Raw genomic sequence first — 22,677 nt, 5'->3', positions numbered from 1 at the left:
TCACCAAAGCATGCCCAATGCACATACCCATCACCCCCCCCCAAAACACAGTCACAACAGCCCCCAAAAAAACAATGCCAGCACTGGGGTACACGGGCACCCACCCATTGCACGCCATTGGCACACACAGAAGCAATAACCATACTTTTATACCCCTGCAGGACCCGAACGCCAGGTCACTGCGCAGGAGGGTCCACAAATGTCCCCTCCACCCCCAGAAGAGGCCCACAGTGATGACAGCAGCTCTGTCTCCCTGGATCTAGATGACCAGCCCGGTCCATCGGGGACCTCTGGACAGTCGGTTCCCCTCGGACAGCTACAGGCCACAGCAGACCTACCTCCCTCTGGGAACACCAGCACAGCACCCACCCAGCGGGCCCATACCTCTGTCCCCAGGACAAGTCAATCAGCGGTGTGTCCACCACTACAGGGAACCCAGGCTAACCCACCACCCCAACAACAGGGACCTGGGGGCAGTGGTAGTGGGCACGCGGTCCAGGGGACGGAGGCCCAAGGAAACAGGGGAACTGGGAGGACAGCTGTGCGACAGGGGGGGGACAGGCCAAGGGAACCCACTCTCCACAAGGCCCTCTCCTCCATCATGGGAGCATACCACCACTCCCAGGAGACGATGGCGACGGTCCTGGCCAGGTTTCAGGAAATCCAGCTTCTGCAGGAACAACAGTATATGGGGTTCAGGGAGGAACTGAGAAACATCAGTACCGCCATGGGTACCATCGTAGTGGCCCTGAATGAGTTAATCTCCACATTGTGGACCACTCTGGCACCTCAAAGGGCCCCTGACACTAGCATGGACCAAGAACTGGCTACCACCTCCGCCGGCGCTAGTGGACAGGAGGCCCCGACAGAAGACCAACAGGCCACCAGAACCCCACTCCCTGCAGAAGGAGAACCACCCCGCAAGCGGGCCCTGAGATCCAGGAAGAAGACAGAGTAACATGTCAAGACCCCCGCCAGCAAAGGATACCGCCCTGATTGTCATCCCACTGTCCCACATTGTCACCCTGTCCAACCTTAAACTGCCCCTGCTCCACTTCCCACAGGCATTTGGACAATGCACCTGTGAACCTGATAGTCTGGACTCTGCCATGGACAATCCTCCACCATCACCCCTCACCGATTTGCAACCACCCATCCAAATTAGAGCACTTGAATAAACACACTTATTGCACATAAACAATCTGGAGTCTGTCTGTGATTTTAACAAATGTATTAGACATGACAGTGCCAAAATTGTTATTCACATTGTGATGCCAAAAAACTGCTGTCACACAGCTGTAGTCCATGGGGAAACTAAGCAGATGTCACGCAGTGGGGGCCACAGCTCTGAAAACGGAAGGGAAAGTCACAACACAGTTACCATACACTGGGGGGAAAAATCAGACAGTAGAGAGGTAGGAGTCATTAAGTAAATGTAATATGCCGGTGTGTACTCTTACCTGTGTGTCACTGAAAGTATTGCTCTATTACTGTGTTCCTGTTGTCTATGTTGTCCTCTTCGGCTTCCTCTTCTTCACTCTCCACAGGTTCCACAGCTGCTACAACACCACCATCTGGACCATCCTCTTGCAGAAAAGGCACCTGGCAGTGCAAAGCCAGGTTGTGAAGCATACAGCAGGCCACGATGATCTGGCACACCTTCTTTGGTGAGTACATTAGGGATCCACCTGTCATATGGAGGCACCTGAACCTGGCCTTCAGGAGGCCAAAGGTGCGTTCGATCACCCTCCTAGTCCGCCCATGGGCCTCATTGTAGCATTCCTCTGCCCTGGTCCTGGGGTTCCTCACTGGGGTCAATAGCCAGGAAAGGTTGGGGTAACCAGAGTCCCCTAATAGCCACACACGGTGCCTCTGGAGTTGACCCATCACATACGGGATGCTGCTATTCCGCAGGATGTAGGCGTCATGCACAGAGCCAGGGAACTTGGCATTAACATGGGAGATGTACTGGTCTGCCAAACAGACCATCTGTACATTCATCGAATGATAACTTTTCCTGTTCCTGTACACCTGTTCACTTTCTCTGGGGGGTACCAAAGCCACATGGGTCCCATCAATGGCACCTATGATGTTGGGGATATGTCCAAGGGCATAGAAGTCACCCTTCACTGTAGGCAAATCCCCCACCTCAGGAAAAACGATATAGCTCTGCATGTGTTTGAGCAGGGCAGACAACACTCTGGACAACACCTTGGAAAACATAGGTTGAGACATCCCTGATGATATGGCCACTGTTGTTTGAAATGACCCACTTGCTAAGAAATGGAGTACTGACAGCACCTGCACTAGAGGGGGGATCCCTGTGGGTTGGCGGATGGGTGACATCAGGTCTGCCTCCAGCTGGGCACACAGTTCATGTATAGTGGCTCGGTCAAGCCTGTATGTCAGAATGACATGTCGTTCCTCCATTGTCGACAGGTCCACCAGCGGTCTGTACACGGGAAGATTCCTCCATCTCCTCGCATTGCCAAGCGGACGGTGCCTAGGAAGGACAACAGCGAGCACAGAGTCAATCAACCCACAGGTACGTTCCCACAGCTTGCACACAACACGATTCACTATGCATTGAATGATGTGTATGAGTGTTGAGGAAAGGCCTAGGTATGTGTGACGCAGTAGAAATTAAGCCATGTGGGCCCTTGAAATGGCAGCTGCCTGACCTGTGAAGTGTGACAATGAGATGTGAGGTCAATGCGCTGGTGTGGCACACCGTGGCGGTAGGCGGTCGAAGACCGCGACGCAAAGCCGCATTGGTTAACATTGAAACCTATGGGTTTCAGGAGCCAATGACGATGTGCGACGGCGGTCGCGGTACGCACCGCCGCGGGCGTGACCGCCATTTTCTATCAGCTTAATCACTCGATACCTGATCTTCCACAGGAGAGGACCTACACTGCAAGTGCTGCTGTGACCTCGGTCTGGAAGAGACAATGGCTGCTGCGACTGGGGAAAGGGCCCCTGCCTTCACTTCTGAAGAATTGGAGAAACTCGTGGATGGGGTCCTCCCCCAGTATGCGCTACTCTACGGTCCTCCAGACCAACAGGTAAGTACACTGGGAGCATGCTTTGTGGGCAATGCTTGGGTTGAGTCGGGTGGATGAAAGATGGTGGGGAGGGGAGCGATTGAGTCATGCATCAGACGACAGATGAGAGCATGTGCCACATGGCAAGGGTGGGGATGAGGGGCCACTCACATCGAGCATGCAGAAGGTGATGACAATTTTTCTCTCCCTGTACATGTCACATAGGTCAGCGCCCACCAGAAAATCGTGATTTGGCGTGCCATCGCCAAGGACGTCCGGACCCTGGGGGTCCACAACAGACGGGGCACCCACTGCCGGAAGAGGTGGGAGAACATCCGCCGCGGGAGCAGGAAGACGGCGGAGGCTCTGCTGGGGATGGCCTCCCAACGTAGGAGGGGTGCCAGTCGTCAATTGACCCCCCTGATGTCCCGGATCCTGGCGGTGGCCTTCCCCGATTTGGATGGGCGCGTGAGGACATCACAGCAGACACAAGGGGGTGAGTACACTCTCATTCTGGTGACTTTGCGCGCAGTGGAGGTGTCTGGGTGGGGGAGGAGGACTGTGGTCTCCCTAGGCCAGGACGAATTCTGTAGGCTAGGCCCCTCCGTAAGGCATGGCCCTGTGCCCCCGCCCCCCACCTCTGTAGGGTGCCAAGTTCAGGTATCCATGGCCCTGTGTCATCTATGTGTGCAGTTGTCGTCCATAGGCTTGTAGGCCATGTCCCACGGATTGCGTAGTGGACCCCAAGTGCTCGGCGTAGTGCAGGGGGCTTCTGTGTCTGTCTTGTCCGCCAACTGTAGCGGTAATCCATGCACTCAACATGTCTTTATTTCTCCCCCCCCCTTTTTTGTGGTCTTCCTGTTCAGGTGTGCATCAGCATCATCAGGCGGAGGAGAAGTGGCATCGGAGCACGAGGGAGCTGCATCTCACATGGCCATGGCGGGCCATGCAACTGACTCGGATTTCACCAGTGAGACGGAGGGCGAGGGGAGCTCCACAGCGGGGACTCGTGCTGATGTCAGTGGCAGCGACTCGTCCTCTGAAGGGAGCTCCCTTGTGGTGGCGGCAACATCCGTGCCCCCCGCAACAACAGGCACAGCCGTCACCCAGCGCACCAGCACCGCCCTCCCAGCAGCCCCTCAGCCTTCGCACCGTGCCCGCTCACCCAGGAAGGTGGGCATCTCCTTCACCTCAGGCCCTGCCCCAGTCACCCCTGCTGCCCTCAGTGAGGAGGTCATTGACCTCCTGAGGACCATCATTGTTGGGCAGTCTACCCTTTTGAATGCCATCCAGGGTGTAGAAAGGGAGGTGCACCGGAGTAATGCATACCTGGAGTGCATTCATTCGGGTCAGGCTGCCCATCAGCGATCGTTCAACGCTCTGGCCTCAGCACTGACGGCAGCAATTGTCCCTGTCTCTAGCCTCCCCCCTCCAACTTCCTCCACCCAGACCCAATCCCCAGTACCTCTGCCTATCCCAGACACACCATCAGACCAGCCTGCACACACCTCAACACCCAAGGGAAGCTCATCCAGACATAAGCACCACACATCACACAAGCATTCACACAAGCAACATCCACATGCAGACATACCAACAGCCACTGCCTCCACTGTGTCCCCCTCCTCCTCGTCTCCCTCCTCCCTCCCTGTGACGTCTCCACTCACACTTGCATGCACAACATCTTCAGCCACTACGTCCATCACCAGCACACCCACCAGAACACTCCGCACACGTGCAGTCACCACCCCCACTACCATTTACACGTCCCCTGTGTCCTCTCCCAGTGTGTCTGTCACCCCCTCTTCCAAACCACACAAACGCAAGCAGCCACCCACCCAACAGCCATCCACCTCACGACAGCCTCCAGCCCAAGCACCTGCACCCAAAGAAACCAGACTTCACACTCCTACAACCACATCCTCTTCCTCCACTCCCATACCCACTACACCTACCCGTCACTCTCTTTCCAAATTGCTTTTCCTTGCCAACCTTAACCTCTTTCCAAGAACTCCACCACCCCGTCCATCTCATAAGACTGCAATCAGCACCTCAGCCACCACCAAACCAGGACCTATCAGGACTGTTGTCCAAGGACTGTGGAGTCCCCCACCCTCAAGGGCAACAACTCTGGCGAGGAGCCAAGGCACGGCCAGCCCACCCCCGGAAAAGCACCCAAAAGTTAGCAGTGCCCGGCGCGAGAGGCCATGGACACCAGGGACCGAAATCCCTACCCTGGCTCCGTCTGGAAGTGGGGTGCCCCCTGGCACACCGCCAAAGGTGTCAAAGGGCCAAAGACGACTAGGGAAGGGTGGGAAGGGCAGCACGCCCGACAAGTCCGGCAGCAGGCCAGCTGCCCAGGAGTGCCCCACCAGCCCCCTCCCAGGTGTGCAGGAGGACACCCAGAGGCCCGGTACGGCAGCCCAGGAGGGCCCCGCAAGCCAACGGAAAGATTGGCAGGAAGGCCTTGCCAGCCACATGCCAGGTGGCGAGTGACACCCATGCCTGGGCCAGAACCGCTGAACTGGGCCCTTTCAAACAAGCACCGCTGAACTGGGCCCTTTCAATCAAGCACCGCTGAACTGGGCACCGCCGTCTCAAGCACCGCTGAACAGGGCACCGCCGTCTCAAGCACCACTGAACTGGGCACCGCCGTCTCAAGCACCGCTGAACAGGGCACCGCCGTCTCAAGCACCACTGAATAGAGCACCACCGTCTCAAGCACCGCTGAACAGGGCACCGCCGTCTCAAGCACCGCTGAACAGGGCCCTTCATCTCAAGCACCGCTCCGCTGGGCCCTTCATCTCAAGCACCGCTGAACTGGGCCCTTCATCTCAAGCACCGCTCCGCTGGGCACCGCCGTCTCAAGCACCGCTGAACTGGGCCCTTCATCTCAAGCACCACTCCACTGGGCACCGCCGTCTCAAGCACCGCTGAACAGGGCACCGCCGTCTCATGCACCGCTGAACAGGGCCCTTCATCTCAAGCACCGCTCCGCTGGGCCCTTCATCTCAAGCACCGCTGAACTGGGCCCTTCATCTCAAGCACCGCTCCGCTGGGCACCGCCGTCTCATGCACCGCTGAACAGGGCACCGCAGTCTCAAGCACCGCTGAACAGGGCCCTTCATCTCAAGCACCACTCTGCTTGAGAGACTGTGGCTTTGCACTCCCCAGGATGGAACAGTGGGCAACCCACCCACTGTAGAGACTTGAGAGACTGTGGCTTTGCACTCCCCAGGATATGGCAGTGGGCAACCCACCCAATGTAGAGACTTGTGAGACTGTGGCTTTGCACTCCCCAGGATGGGACAGTGGGCAACCCACCCACTGTAGAGACTTGTGAGACTGTGGCTTTGCCCTCCCCAGGATGGGACAGTGGCCATGGAGGCCCCTCGTGGATCTGGTGTCGTGTACTCATGTGGCTGAGGTGCCCCCCCCCTTCCCTTCCCCCTGAGGTGCCTGTAGTTTTTCTATCTGATGCCCCTGCAGTGTTCTCTCCGTTGGTGTCAGGTATCTTGTGTGGGCCTTGCCCATGTGATTTGGGCCCAGTGGTCCACGGACAATGACAGCTAGAATTATCGGACTTTTAATATTTATGTATATATTAGTTTTAAATGTGTGATATTTTTATAAGGTAATAATACAATATATTCAACTGTTTATGATCTATTCCTTTTGTCTTTGCATTCTTTCGGGGGGGTTTGGGGGTTGTAACAGTGATGTATTGCTATGCATTGATGTGTGTGTTGTAGTGGGTGGGGGTGGGTGTGTCGCGTATGTGTGTCCCCGTAATATTTTCTCCTCCCCCCTCCCCTGTGTCGTAGGTGCAGTACTCACCGTTGTCTTCTGCGCCGGCATTCGTGCTCCTGGTAGAGGAGCAGGAATACAATAGCTGGTAGGATGTGTAATTCGGGTTCCATGCTGTCCAGATTCCTCGTGGGGTGTATGGAGGTGAGCGTTTTCGGTTTGAAATGTCTGTTTCCGCCATGTTTTTATCGGCGGGGCTACCGCCCCGGAAAAGGTAGCGGATTGGTGGGTTGTGATAGGGTGGGTGGTACATTGTCTTCCGCCTGTCTGTTGGCGGTGACCGCCGCGCTGTTTGTTTGTCCCGCCGTGGCGGTCGGAGTGTTAAAGTGGCGGTCTCTGTTGGCGGTTTCCGCCAGGGTCAGAATTCCATTTTTTAAACCGCCAGCCTGTTGGCGGGTTAGCCGCCGCTTTTACACCGACCGCCAGGGTTGGAATGACCACCTATATTTTTAATGTCGTAGAGTTGCGATTAATTGGTTTGCACAGTGGTTCCAGAAATGCAGAGGATGGAAAACTGAGGAGGTGAATACTCCTTTGTGAGATATCATAAATGTTGCAATGAGAGAAGTTGGCATTGTATTGTCCATGAGGAGGAAGACACTGAGGCCCTCATTACAACCCTGGCAGTCAGTGATAAAGTGGTGGTAATACCGTCAACAGGCCGGCGGTAAAAATAATGAAATCATGACCATGGCAGAAACTGCCAACACAAACAGACACTTTAACACTCCGACTGCTACGGCCGTTGCAACAAACACCGCAGCGGTAACCGCCAACAGCCAGGCGGAAGACAATGTACCACCCACTGTATTACAACACGCCCATCCACCAGCTTTTCCGGGGTGGTACCAACACCATCAAATGCATGGTGGAAGACAACCACGGCGAGTACTGCACCTAGCACACAGGGGGAGGTAAAAGAGAGTGACACACACACGCAATACGCAACACGCCAACCCTCACCCCCAACACCATACACACAAACACATGCAACAACATTACATATACACCCCGTAACCCTCAGGAATAACGCAAGGACAAAAGGAATGGAGTAAAATGAGTGTATTGTTAGTAATTTTGAGAAATACGTTCATAAAAAAATAAACAGTATGTACAATATATACAATATATACAAAAGGAGGGACAATGCCACTCCAAAATGTCCGTGGCCCACTTGGCCAAAACACATAGGCCAAGGCCACACTTGACACCTGCCTCAATGCGGAGAGAACACTGCAGGGGCATCAGGTTGAAAACACACAGGCACCTCAGGGGGACAGGAAATGGGGGGGCACCTCAAACAGAAGATAGTATACCGTCACTGCCTGGAGGGGGCTCCATGCCCACTGCTTGGTCCTGGGGAGTGCAAGGCCACAGTCTCTCATGTGGGTGGTTTTCCCACTGTTTGGTCCTGGGGAGTCCAAAGCCACAGTTTCTCAAGTGGGTGGTTTGCCCACTACTTGGTCCTGGGGAGTACAAGGCAACAGTCTCTCAAGTGGGTGGTTTGCCCACTGCTTGGTCCTGGGGAGTGCAAAGCCACAGTCTCTCAAGTGGGTGGTTTGCCCACTGCTTGGTCCTGGGGATTGCAAGGCCACAGTCTCTACCCTACGATTGGCCTACACAACACACAGGGAACAGCCCTATGCACTAGGCCATGCACTACCAGTTACAATACTAGTCACCAGCCCATGGGGTACAATGCCTAACGCCATTAGCTGCACACCTGAAACCCACAGGACCCTGCCCAGTAGTAGATGCCAACTAACACTATTGGGGTGGGAGTGCATCTGATCTTGCCAATCATTGAACATACCCTGCCATGTTCACCCTGGCCTAGCAGCACCCACAGCCTACATCCCCCACCCAGGTAAAACCTTAACACACGCAAAGTCATGATTCAGAATCTGTACTCAACCCTTTGTGGCTGCTGTGATGCCCTCAAGCGCCCATTCAACTCAAGATAGGCCACTGCCAGGATGCGGAACATCAGTGGGGTCAGGGTACGACGGGCACCCCTTCCTCGTTGGGAAGCCAGCCCCAGCTAGGCCTCCGCCGTCTTCCTTGCCCTGCAGCGCAGGTCCTCCCACCGTTTGTGGCAGTGGGTGCTCCACCTGTCAAAGATCCCCAGGGTCCTCACCTCCTTGGCGATGGCACACCAAATTCCTTTTTACTGATGGTCACTGACCTGCAGAAAAAATACAGCAGAAAAGGTATTAGTCATACTGTCCGTACTGTCATACTCATGGCCCACCATATCCCTCCCATCCCGTTACACACATACATTGACCACCATGCATGCAGCACTCTGCCCAGGACCCCTCAGACCCCCACCACTTGGGGCTTACACACACAGAAATCCATACATTAATGGCCCACACATCATGCTCACAGTGTACTCACCTCTTTGTCTGGAGGACCGTGGAGTAAAGTGTACTTGGGTAGGACCCCATCCACTAGTCTCTCCAACTCCTCGGAAGTGAAGGCTGGGGCCCTTTCCCCAGACACTCAAGCCATTGTTGCTTCCAGACACAGGTCACAGCAGCACTTGCAGTGTAGGTCCTCTCCTGTTGAAGGTCAGGTAGCAAGTGAGTGCACGGATTGAAAATGGCGTTCACGTCCGCAGCAGTGCGTTCCGTCACCACCGGGGAACATTGCCGTTGGCTCCTGGAACCCATAGGGCCCAATGATAACCAATGCGATATTGCATGGCGGTCGTCGACCGCCGACCTCAACGGCGCACAACTCCAGTGGAATTACCTCATTTTCCACTTGTCTCTCCTCACAGGTCAGTCAGCCGCCATTTCAGGGGGGCACAGGCCATGGCACTTAACTGCGTCATAGCACACATTGGCACATCAACTGACTCTCGAGTTCACATACTGTTTCTGTAAAGGAAGAAATGCATATTAATATTGACAAATGTGTGAATATGACCTTCTGCTCACCGTTTTTCATCCTAGAGTTCCACCGCTGAGGATGAATAGGAGATGGAGACATCCCCCGTGTACAGACCCTTGGTGGACCTGGCGACAATGGAGGACAGGCCCATTATCCTGACCTACAGACATGATAGGGCCACAATCCAAGAACTGTGTGCCCAATTGGAGCCAGACCTGATTTCAGCTAAACGCCACCCCACAGGTATCCCCCTCTAGTGCAGATCCTGTCAGTGCTCCATTTCGTGGCAAGTGGTTCCTTCCAAGCGACAGTGGCCATGGCATTAGGGATGTCTCAGCCAATGTTCTCAAACGTGCTGACCAGAGTGTTGTCTACCATGCTGAAACACATGCGCAGCTACATCGTATTCCCCCAGGTGGAGGATTTGGTCACAGTGAAGGCTGACTTTTATGCACTGGGACATATCCCCAACATCATTGGTGTCATTGATGGCACACATATTGCATTTGTCACCCCCTGAGAAATGAACAAGTGTTCAGAAATAGGAAAAGCTTTCACTCTCTGAATGTGCAGATGGTGTGTTTGGCGGACCGGTACATCTCCCATGTCAATGCCAAGTATCCTGGCTCTGTGCATGATGCCTTTATCTGGAGGAATAGCAGCATTCCATATGTGATGTCTCAACTCCAGAGGCACAGGGTTTGGCTAATAGGTGAGCTCATGGTCCCCACCCAGTTGATGTAGGTATATGGGGGTGACTTTGGCCCTAAGGGTGAGTGTGTGGCTAACAGGTCTCTCTCAAATATTTGCAGGTGACTCTGGTTACCCTAACCTCTCATGGCTACTGGCCCCAGTGAGGAATGCCAGGACAAGGGCAGAGGAACGTTACAATGAGGCATATGGACGAACAAGGAGGATCATTGAGAGAACCTTTGGCCTCCTGAAGGCCAGATTCTGATGCCTCCATCTGACAGGTGGATCCCTGTAGTACTCACCCAAGAAGGTGTGCCAGATCATCGTTGCATGTTGAATGTTGCACAACCTGGCCTTGAGACGCCAGGTGCCTTTTCTGCAGGAGGATCAGCCTGGGGATGGTCGTGTGGCAGCGGTGGAGCCTGTGGACAGTGACGAAGATGAGGCAGAGGAAGAAGATGTGGACAACCGAAGTACACTAATTCAATAGTACTTCCAGTGACACACAGGTAAGGCACTGTAAATTCACCTTCCATTGCAGTTTTGTGTTTGACATTGAACATGGCAGTCTGATTTCCCTATTTCTATGGCCACTTACTTTACCTTTTGACATCTCTATTTTCAGATCTCTGTGCCCCACTCTGGCTCCTGGTGTGTTTACTGCTGCCCACTACAGGTCATACCTATGTAAATATTACACTACATTTGAATTGCAATGTTTACAGTTTGTGAAACTAATACATTTGTCAGAGAATTCACAATTTCCATGCTTGAATTTGTTCAAAGGGTGTTTATTTATGTGCTAATAAGTGTAGGGGGTACTGCAATGGGCTGGGTTGCTGATGGAAGAAAGTCCAGAGTAGAGTCCATTCTATTTGTATTACAGGTGCATTGTCCAAGGGTGCATAGGAAGTGGAGCAATGGCAGTTCAAGGTGGACAGGGTCACAGAGTGGGACACAAGGGTGACAATCAGGAGAGTCTTATTTCCTGGCGAGGGTCTTGGCAATGTTGTCTGGCTTCTGCCTGGATCGCAGGGACTGTTTGTGGGGTGGTTCTCCTTCTGCAGGGGGTGGGGTGCTGGTGGCCTGTTGGTCGTGTGGCGGGGCCTCCAGTCCGCTAGCACCGGCGGAGGTGGAGGGCTGTTCTTTGGTTTGGCTAGTGTCAGGGGCCCGTTGGTGTGCCACTGCCTCCCTCATGTTGTTGTCCATGTCTGCCAGCACCCCTGCAATGGTAACCAGGGTGATGTGGATGTCCCTCAGGTCCTCCCTGATCCCCTGGTACTGACCCTCCTGCAGCCGCTGGGTCTCCTGCAGCTTGGCCAGTATCTGGCCCATGGTCTAATAGGAATGGTGGTAATCTCCCAGGATGTTGGTGAGTGCCTCATGGAGAGTCGGTTCCCTGGGTCTGTCCTCCCCCTGTCGCACATCAGTCCTCCCAGCTTCCCTGTTGTCCTGTGCCTCTCTCCCCTGAACCGTGTGCCCACTGCCACTGACCCCAGGTCCCTGATCATCCTGTGTTTGTGGGGTTGCCTGGGGTACCTGTAGTGGTGGACATACTGCTGATGGAAGTGTCCTGGGGACAGAGGTATGGGCCCACTGGGTGGGTGCTGTGGTGGTGTTTCCTGAGGTGGGAGGCTCTGTGGTGGGTTGGGACTGTGGCTGGGTCACCGACTGTCCAGAGATCCCTGATGGGCCAGGTTGGCCATCATGATCCAGGCGTGCAGACCTGCTGTCATCACTGTGGGCCTCTTCAGGGGGAGGGCTGGATGTGGCTGGCACCTCTTCTCCGGTGATGTTGAGTGGGGGTCCGGTGGGGATGTAAATGCAGTGTTATTGTATCTGCTTGTGCCATCTTGTACATGGATATGTTTCCCTATATGGTTGTTATTAGCCAAGCAGTTTTGGCTTGTGTTAGTTATGCTTGGTTTCGCTAAGTGATTGTCACTAGTGTGCATGCTGTGGTGATGGGTGTCCATGTAGGTCTGTGATGGGTGTCCATGCATTGGTGTTGCATGCAGGGCTTGGTATTGGGATTGGAGGGTTGTGATGGTGGGGTATATGTGAGGTGGTGAGGTGATGGGGGTGAGGGTAGGGATTGTTGTTTGTGATGGCATGCAGGTAGGGTGGGGGATTAAGTAGTAAGGATTTGACTTACCAGAGTCCAGTCCTCCTGCTACTCCTGTGAGGCCCTCAGGATACATGAGCGTCAAGACTTGCTCCTCCCATGTTGTTAGTTGTGGGGGAGGAGGTGGGGGTCCACCGCCAGTCCTCTGTATAGCTACCTGGTGTCTTGCTACCACGGGACGCACCTTCCCCCGTAGGTCATTCCACCTCTTCCCGATGTCATCCCTTGTTCTTGGGTGCTGTCCCACAGCATTGACCCTGTCCACGACTCTCCGCCATAGCTCCATCTTCCTTGCAATAGATGTCTGCTGCACCTGTGATCCAAATAGCTGTGGCTCTACCCAGATGATTTCTTCCACCATGACCCTTAGCTCCTCCTCTGAGAACCTGGGGTGTCTTTGTGGTGCCATGGGTGTAGTGTGAGTGGTATGTGTGAGGGTGTGTGGGGTGATGTGTTGGGGTGTGTGCTGTGAGGTGCGTGGATGGTATATGGGTGATGGTGTTTTGTGGCTCGGATTCAGTGGGTGCTCCTGGCTTGTCTCTCTCTCTCACACTTGCCAAAATGTTTGGGTAGTAAAGGGTTGTGGGTATTGTGGGTGTGTGTTTTATAATATTGTGGGTGTGTGGGTGTGGTGTGTGTATGTGTGTTAGGTGTGTGTAGTTTAAATTGTCCAATGTGGTGCTGTTTTGTTAGTGTGTGTGTATTTTGAGCGCAGTGGTATGTACCGCAAATGGTTTACCGCGGTTGAATGTCCGCTGCGGTGATTCATGGGTCATGATGCTGTGGGCGTATTTCTGTTGGCGTAACTGTGTGGGTTTTGGTACCACCAGTTTATCACTGACCTTTGGGCTGGCGGACTTGTGTGGGTGTCTGTATAGTGGCAGATTTCTATGTGTGGGTCATAATACGGGTAGCGGTATACCGCTGCGGTCACGGTATGTTGGCGGCAGTCAGCATGGCGGTAAGCGGCACTTACCGCCAATGTTGTAATGAGGGCCTAAGTACCAAGAAAACACTTGATTGTGATTAATTCTTGCCCAGTGTGAACTTGAAGAATGTTTAATTTGGACGTAACTTATGTTTTAACTGTGTGAAGCTTGTTTTAGTTAGGTCACTTGACCTGTACACCTTTGCAGGCAGATATCCTTTTCCCGCCTCCTCTTGGGACCATTGCTCCTTATTTTCCTGTTCATAGAGAAACTCCTAAGAACAATGACCTTCCTTCTGATTCTAGACTGAACCTTTTTTGGTTCTTCTTTCAAAGACATTTTTGCCTATACCTGATGCGTCTGAACTTCTCTCAACTGCCTACAAATTTAGCTTACCTTTAGAGAGTTTCCTTTATAGAAACAGGTCTTTGCTTTGATTCACATGTTACCTTTAATAATGCAAGAACCATATTACAATTCAAATTATTTGGATTATATTCATGAATGCTCTATCCAGGTACATTTCAATTTCTGCCTGATGGATCTGATTGGAGATTGCAACTTTACTAATTTGTTAATACATCTTTATGCTGTGTAAACTTAATACTCTGTTGCTACTGGACAAAATCTGCTTCAGTACAATGTTAATGAATGTTATAGGTCCATCTTTGTGGACATAACAGAGTTTTGATTTAGCTTCAAGTTTGTGTGGTGCATACCCCATCATGTTTTAAATGCCTTAATGTGTCTTTGCCTAGCCAATTGCCCTGTCCAAGGTCTCATAATCTGAGATTTAAGCATATCGGCTTTTCCAAGGAGATTTTCAGTCAAATTATATGACTGAAAATCTACTTGAAAAGAAGCCACAGCAAAGTGGTGGGGTGGGGGGTAGGACACAAAACAAAACAAAACCAATACACGTGGAACAAAACAAAACCAATATATATATATTTTTTATTACATCAGCACCTCTGCTCTTCTCCTCTCCACTGCACTGCAGGCAGGTACAGGGTCCCAGCCTGCCCTGGGGCTAATTCTAACTGCACGAGAGCAGCGTTAGGATTGTCCGGAGCACCCTGACTTACTGCTCCCAGGCAGACTGGGAGCTTGTGCATGTTCTCTCTAAGCTAGCAACACACTGCTGGGATGAAGAGAGCTCAGTGCGCATGTGAGTTTTGTCGGCCTGCGACGGCCGGCCAAACACACATATAGGCATTGAGGGGAGTGCACACCACTCCCATCCATGATTGTCATCCCCCCATGGCCCGCCCCTTTAAAAATAAATTTAGTAATATACATTGTTTATTATAATTGTATTTGTAAAGTTTTGCAGCTGCTGCTGCTGGCAGGAGGTAAAAGCTCCTCTGCCATAGCCAAGGAGCCGCCACTGTTGATAAGAGCAGGAGTAGGAAAGAATGGAGTGAATGATGCTGCATCATACTTTTGAAAAAAGTTTAAGCTTGAATGTCACGTTGCATTGTATATACAAGCTATTTCTTAACTGCAACTATCTGTGAAATAACACAGTAGTTGCACATTATATTTAATTGGCAGAGAGGTTACATAGTGATGGAGGTTATTTGGAATTAATGTGACAATACAAATGTTAATTACATGATATTTGAGTGGGAGAGTGTTTCTGTCAGTGCTTGTGTGTGTGTATTTAAAAATCCATTGGAAAGTCCGACAGAGACCTCACCATATACGAATACAAGCACCTAAACCCAAGGACATAGAGGAAACAGCCCAAACAACCTACCTGGATTTACGCTCCTGCTACCCATGCAATATTTGCTTCAGCATAAAATAATATGGAGAGCTAATGCTTAATTTAATTAGGCGAGGACCGGGGTAGCTCTTCTGCACCTCTACCAGCACTTCCACCTGTGGTTTTGGGGCCCTCCAGGAATAGTAGGCCCTCGCAACCCCCAGCTAAATAAACACACAGACACTCCATTACGTGTTATACGTGGAGTCTGCCTCTGCAGCCCCAGCCTCTTTATTTTATATCTTTAGGTTCAACCCCGCCCTTGCGTCCTGCAAGGGCAACAAAGTATAGAAGAGCCCGGATGGCTCTCTACGTCCCTCCCATGTTTCCATAAGAAAAGACAAAATAAATAACACTAAAAAATCATCCGCTGCTTCCTCATCTTCACCTTCAGCCATCATCCAGACTTCCACTCATTTGAAATGCGAGCCATTACGGGTCACTTGTCGGTCACCACGACAGGCAGTCACCATGGACCCTGGTACTGCCACCACTTCCCACACTTCCGGTTCAAATGTTATCCGGAATTTGCCTCCTCCACGGCGATTCTTCACCACCACATGATCACCCACCTGAAAGCCACAACCGGTGGTTCTCCTTCTCTCAGTGGCTCTGGTTGGTCATCTGCCTGCGTCGTTGGGTGGCTTCCACATCCAGTTCATGGGGTTTCCATTGTGAGTCTGCTGGTATGCAATCCTGTGGAGGTGTCTTGAACAACAGGGCCGCTGGAGCACAACCAGTTGTGCTGTGAGGTGTCTGCCTGTATGCTCGTAAGAACTGGTGGAGGCATTGTTCGCTATCCTCCTTTCTCTCAACTCCGATCCGTAGGGCACAGTTAAGTGTCCTCATAAATCGTTCCACATCGCTATTAGCCTGAGGCCAATATGGTGTAATCTTACGGTGGCGTATGGCCAGTTGATCGAGGTACGCCCTGAATTCTTGTCCATGAAAAGGGGGCCCATTATCCGTCCGGATTTCTTCCGGGATCTCGAAAATTGGAAAGGTCCTGTCTAGCATAGGCCTCACATTCTCAAATGAGGTGGACATCACCACTTCCACTACAGGAAATTTGGTATGGGATTCCAACACGACCATGGTCAACCTCCCATCTGGGAAGCTACCAAAATCCATACTCAGCTTGGACCATAGCTTAAGACTGGGACCCTCAGTGATGACAGGACAAACTGGCGGCTCACCTGATGTAATTAGGCATGAATGACAGCTCCCCACCATGGTGTCAACTTTGGCATCCATCCCAGGGAACCACACCTTGGCCCTAAGTCGTGCCTTTGTCTTTGCGGCCCCTTGATGACCTTGGTGGGCAAGTTCTACCACTTGATGCCATAGACACTTTGGCAGCACTATTCTTCTTCCTCGCAAGACCAGACCTTCGCTGCCTATGGACAACTCGTCCCTCACTCTCCACATTCCTCGCATGTCATTTTGTCTTCCAGACCGGTCTCCTTTTCTCTTCCCAGAAAGTGTTTCCACTGTCTGCTGTAGAGCGCCTCCTTGACACATTGGACTACAGTGTCCACTTCTTTTGCCTGTACAATATCTCCCACTGTTAGAGCGACTGGACACGCCGCTTGAACAATCATGCTTACGAACACCTCAGTGTTCTCCTCATTGTCTCCATGGGGTTCTCCGGGCACACCTCTCGACGGATGTCAGGAAAGATAGTTGGCTGGATTGATCACACAGGGCCAGTTAGAAACTCTGAATCGGTAGGGTTGGAATAGGACAGCTCATCGTTCAATTCTTGGCGGTGCCAGACGTGCTGTCCCTTCAAACAGTGATACCAGTGGCTTGTGATCCATTATTATCTGGAATTCGTGTCCGTAGACATATAGATGGAAGTGCTTGCACACCCATCGAATCGCCAGCACCTCCCTTTCAATCTGGGCGTACCGGGTCTCTACAGCCGATAGGGCGCGGCTGGCGTATCCAACAGGAACCCACTCTTGATGACGCTGTTCCTGTAGAAGAACAGCCCCCAAACCTCCCGGGCTGGCATCTACCACTATTTTGGTTCATCTTTGGGGTTTGAAATAGGTCATAGTGGATTTATCCAGAAGCGCTGCCTTGACATCCTTGAAAGCTTTCTCTGCAGCTTGGTTCCACTCCCACTGATGTGACACTTTGGTGAGTTGTCTGAGTGGCTCGGCCATTGTTGCTAGCTGGGGTATGAATCTGCCGCAATATGTGGCCATCCCCAGGAAGCTCCTGACTTCAGTGGCGTTCTTAGGAATCGGGGCTTGATGAATGGCATCCACCTTTCGCGGGTCCACCCTCAGACCATCCTTCGAGAAGATATATCCAAAGAATTCTATGGACGTCTGATAGAATGCGCACTTGCATTTGTGGAGTTTGAGACCTGCATTGGCAAGCCTCTGCAGAGTAGCCCTAAGGTGTTGGTGATTTTCCTCTTGTGTCTTGGAGTAGATTAAAATGTTGTCGCTGTGGGTTGATTACCCCGGACAGTCCAGACAGTATTTCCTTGATAGCATTCTGGAACACCTCTGCTGTTGAGGACACTCCAAAACTCAGACTTTTATAGCAGCGTAGCCCCACGTGTGTCGAGAACGTTGTTATGTTTCTGCTGTCTGGGTTAAGCTCCAACTGTGGTATCCAGAATTTAAATCGAGTTTAGAAAACCACTGTGCTCCATTTAGATCCGCTATGATGTCGTCCATGGTGGGCGTTATGTGTCGCTCTCTCGGATGGCTCTGTTTGGAAGTCGCATGTCTACACAGAGGCGGATGGCTCCCGGCTGTTTAGGCTTCGGTGCGATCACCAAAGGTGAAACCCATGGGATGGGCCCATCCACCTTTTCAATGACGCCTTGGTCCTCCAACAACTGCAATTCTTTCTCCACCGCCGGCCGTAGATGGATGGGAACCCGGCGGTGTCTCAGAGCCACCGGCGTTACCTTTAGATCGATGTGTAACTTGACTTTCTTACCTTTCAGTCTTCCCAACCCTTCAAACAGTTGAGGGAATTCACTCAAAAGGGACTCTGTGTGGGATTTGTACACTTGACGCGCGAAAAACACCAGTTCTAGGTCCTCTGCAGTATGGCATCCTAGCAGGGTGCCACGATCACCAGCCACTACGTAGAACTTTGCTTCGTTCGAGAGCTGACCGTTTGTCACTGATACCTCGATTGTCCCTTTCAGAGGAAGGGGGTCGCGTCCCCCGTATGTGTAAATCCTGGTGTTGCTCGGGACCAGACGCGGTCTGGGGGACAGCTGTTGATACATGGCATCATCCATTACGTTGACCGATGCCCCGGTGTCTATGAGCACCATCGCAGGGGTGTCATTGATCTGCACCTTGATCATCTGGGGTGGTCGCCGTTTGTGCTGTCTCCACCCTGTGAACGAAATGATAAAAATGTCCTCTTCCTCCTCCTCCTCAAAGACTGGCACTCTCTCGGTTTTCTGTCCTCAGTGCGATTCTTCGTCTGTGGTGACACTCCAGACCTTGGCCTCTTTCCCTTTTGACTTCGGCAGTCTGTTTTTTTGCTGTCCTACACATCTTGGCAAAATGATTACTCTCCCCGCACCGGTTACATGACTTCCCTCTCGCTGGGCATCCACTTGCCAACCTATGTTTATAGCCACAACTGCCGCAGACTCCATCTCCCGATTTAGACGATGGTGGCCGACGCCCTGGGGCTTGACGGGGCTGGATGACATCCAACTGTTCTTCCTTCACCTGGGCCGGGTGCGCCACTGACGCGGCAGTCATGGATTGCCCTCTGACTGCAGCTATGGCATCCGCACGGATGGCCGACAGTTCATGGGAGCGAGCCACTATCAGGATTTCGTCTAGGGAGATACCTGGTTGTCGCATGATGAGCTTCTGAAGCATATTGGACCTGCACCCCTGCATGATCTGGGCTCTGATCTCCTCGTGCTGGTTCAGGCCAACGCACGTGCTGGCCAGCTTCCTGAGCCATGCGTAGAACATGTTGACTGGCTCAACGTCTGTCTGCTAGGCCTGGCGCAGTTTGAACCGCTCGTAATCCAGGTTCAGCTGGGGATCAAAATGCTTATTCAGCGCGGCGACTGCCGCCTCATAATCCGTCCTATCCCCAGTGTCAGGGAGCGAGTCAAAGAGTTTGTGGAGTTCGTTGCCTCCCATTAATAGCATCAGGGACCTACGCACTGCCCCATCTGTCTCTATTGTGGCACAAAAGTAGTTGTCTAAACGACCTAGCCACAAACGCCATTGCAGTGCTGCCGTGACGGGGTCTATGAGCTGGCTAAATGGGGGTAATGCCGCAACTGAGGAGTGAGCACTGGGGGTAGTAGGTGCTGGGAGCGGTTCATTCACTTGCTGTGGGGCACTCATGTTGCTGTAGCCAGTGAGAGGAGCTGTGGAATGAGGTGGAGCATGCTGTTATCCTGTCTTTTCCCCCTCTGTAAATGTGGGTGTAAGTGAGAAGATTGTCAGTGCCCCCTTAAAACAAACTGGGGTAGTGGGAGCGTCCCTTAGATGGAATGCTGTTGTTTCCTGTGGCGTGGAACACCTTACTGTGTTTATTGCAGGGCCAAACACCACCTTCTGCTCCTCAGGTTTCGTTATTTTATACTTATTTCTTTTGTTTTCTCCTGATTCTAACTTTTCTTCGCCTGATCTGGCAAGCGATCAGGAAGCTGGACTCCGGAGGTTCGGCCTGGTGAGTCACCGCCTCACCTCACTAGCAGTGTGCGGGGCCTCGTAGCCTGCTGCGCACTTCACCTTCTGTTCCGCCAAAGAACGAGTCAATGGCACCGGAGGGTGCGCGATCGTGCGTCTGTTCTCTGTGGGTATGGTGCGGGTTCGGTGTCTCCGTGACTTCGATCCGCCTCATCGCCAATGTGGTTTCGGGGCCCTCCAGGAATAGTAGGCCCTTGTAACCCCCAGCTGAATAAACACACAGACACTCTGTTACGTGTTATACATGGAGTCTGCCTCCGCAGCCCCAGCCTCTTTATTTTATAACTTTAGGTTCATCCCCGCCTTTGCGTCCTTCAAGGGCAACCGAGTATAGAAGAGCCCAGATGGCTCTCTACACCACCCATCCCCTCATGTGTCACGTCTTCATATAACAACCGTTCACAAAGAAAAATTTGCACAGCCAAAGCCAAAAGGCAGCAGCCAATGCCAGAGCCATTGGTGAGGCCAATGCTTGTGAATTATGTATTTATTTCAAATTTTATTGGTTTTACATACATTTGTGGTACATTTTGTGCTTGTCACATGAGGTGCAATACGAGTAACCGTATCATTGCAGCGTGTTGTTAACAAATTTACATAACTATAGCCTGCAGCCATGTTGATTTGTGTCGTCCGTGCTACTGTAGATTATCTGTACCTCGTTTTAAATGTGCTCATTTTTTCATCTTGCATTGTAATTTATGTGATCAGGATTATTTCCGCCTGTACCAATTAAAGAAGAATGCATAAGTAATGCATCTGATAAAAACATAATTTGCTCAGTGTAAGTCACTATGGAGATGAGCGCAGCCCAGTGCTTGTGATTTATTAGGACCCAAACCTTACTGTGGTTGAGAATGCCCGCTCTATAAATAACCAAACACAACGGTAACACGTTTTACCTTTAAAGTTGGAACATAGGCGCGCAGCTCCACTAATGGAGCCCATATTTACATAAATATGTTTTGGAGATGCCCAACTGTTAAGTTTAAGAGTTGGCACAACTACTGCGCAATCATGTTTAACGGCATACAGGTTTCACATAACAATTCTTGCGTTCTGGCTCCACTGACTGGCCAGCATCGCCATTCTATAATTGTTGGAGCACCACTAAGGCCAGACTGCCAGCAGTTGGAGCTCTGCACCTATTGAGGCCATTTTTTCACATGCCAAACACATAATGCGATTTAATTATCAAGGAACAGCAGGTACCAACACAGAGAAGCAGCTTGACCACTTTTAAAAATTCCAGAAGGAATTTATTTGAGAGAAAAAACGTGATTTAATGGATTATTTGAAGCATAAATATGTTTTGAGACCTCATTTGTGATACATCAACACAACAAATCAGAGTCATGTAAAAAACAAAATTAACTTTTAAAAAAAAGAACCACAGTAACAATATCAGAACAGAGGCCACATATTTTATTATAGTTGTTTATTTTATTTGGGCAATCTATTGCCTCAGTATATAACAAATATAGAAATGAAGATGTTCATTCCTTTTTTGTGGCAGATTACAACATCAAAAGAATCAGCCATCCAATTTATCAAAGGTGTTCCTCTTTCATGGCAAAATATATGTACATGCCCTTGGTATCTTATTATAATCGTCTATTTTTATATTTTTTTAACTTCTCTCCTTTCTTCCTTTTCTCCTTGTTTCCATAGTTCCTTTTTTTGCATTTTCCCTCCTTTCGCCTTCCTTTCTTTCTTCTGTTCGATTTCCCTTTGCTCCTCCACCTTCCACCCATCTCTTCTTTATCCTCCATTTACTTACAGTTCTTTACTTGGCGTCTTCTCTTATATTTCCATTTTTAGTGTTGGCTTTGTCCTCCAGTTATTTGCTTCTGTTCTTTATTTTTCTTTTTGTCTTACCTCGTTTCGTCTCACAACCTTTCTTCCTTTCTTTCTTACTTTCCTATTTCTTGACGACATGCTTTATTTCCAGAAGAACAGTGCTCTGACTCAGTGCTTTACTTACAAGTAGCTGCCCCAGATAACGATTATGTCAGCCAATGCCAGATGGCTACACGAGAACAGCAGATGCAGTTATCGGTTGGCTAGTTTGGGTACAGCCCTGCTCGCACATTAGGCAGACTGGAAGGACACAATAAAAGGAGCGAAAAGAAAGACCTTCCCGAATCCTTGTAGCCAAGAGCCAGAAAACCTCCACGTTGGCAAGATTTAGATGAAAATAATTATTTACTTTCTTCAGGTTCAAGAGGGACTTTTGAATTGGGGATTATAAAATTCAAGAGTTTGAATCAATTACGAAACGGGGTTTATTTGACTGCAAAGTTAATCTGAAGTAGTTTAAAACGACTCCTGCGTTGACACTTTAGTTCTTCATTTATGCCTTCGGGGACTAAATATATACTATTTTGGTTCCCTACTGTCTTTTCTTAAAACATATGTGAACATTTAACATAAAAATACCAACCATCGAAACGTGAGCTCAACATGTTTCATGCAGTGTATCTGCCCCGGGTTTCCTCTATCGATTTTACATTTGAGAGCATCGATTTCTGTGCGGCAAACTGGCACATTCTTCAATGTTCTAAAGCTCTAGAGCTGTAAGGATTCCACATTTCTGTTGTTCTGTTGTTGACTTTATGCTCGCGCTCTACCATTGATATCAGGTCCAGAAGGTTCCCGACCACTTCATACTTTAGGGGCCCTCTCTTTGAAACAACTATGAATGTAT

Source organism: Pleurodeles waltl, chromosome 1_2 (assembly GCF_031143425.1).
Source record: "Pleurodeles waltl isolate 20211129_DDA chromosome 1_2, aPleWal1.hap1.20221129, whole genome shotgun sequence".
In the NCBI taxonomy this organism is placed as follows: Eukaryota; Metazoa; Chordata; class Amphibia; order Caudata; family Salamandridae; genus Pleurodeles; species Pleurodeles waltl.
This window is presented reverse-complemented; position numbering follows the sequence as displayed.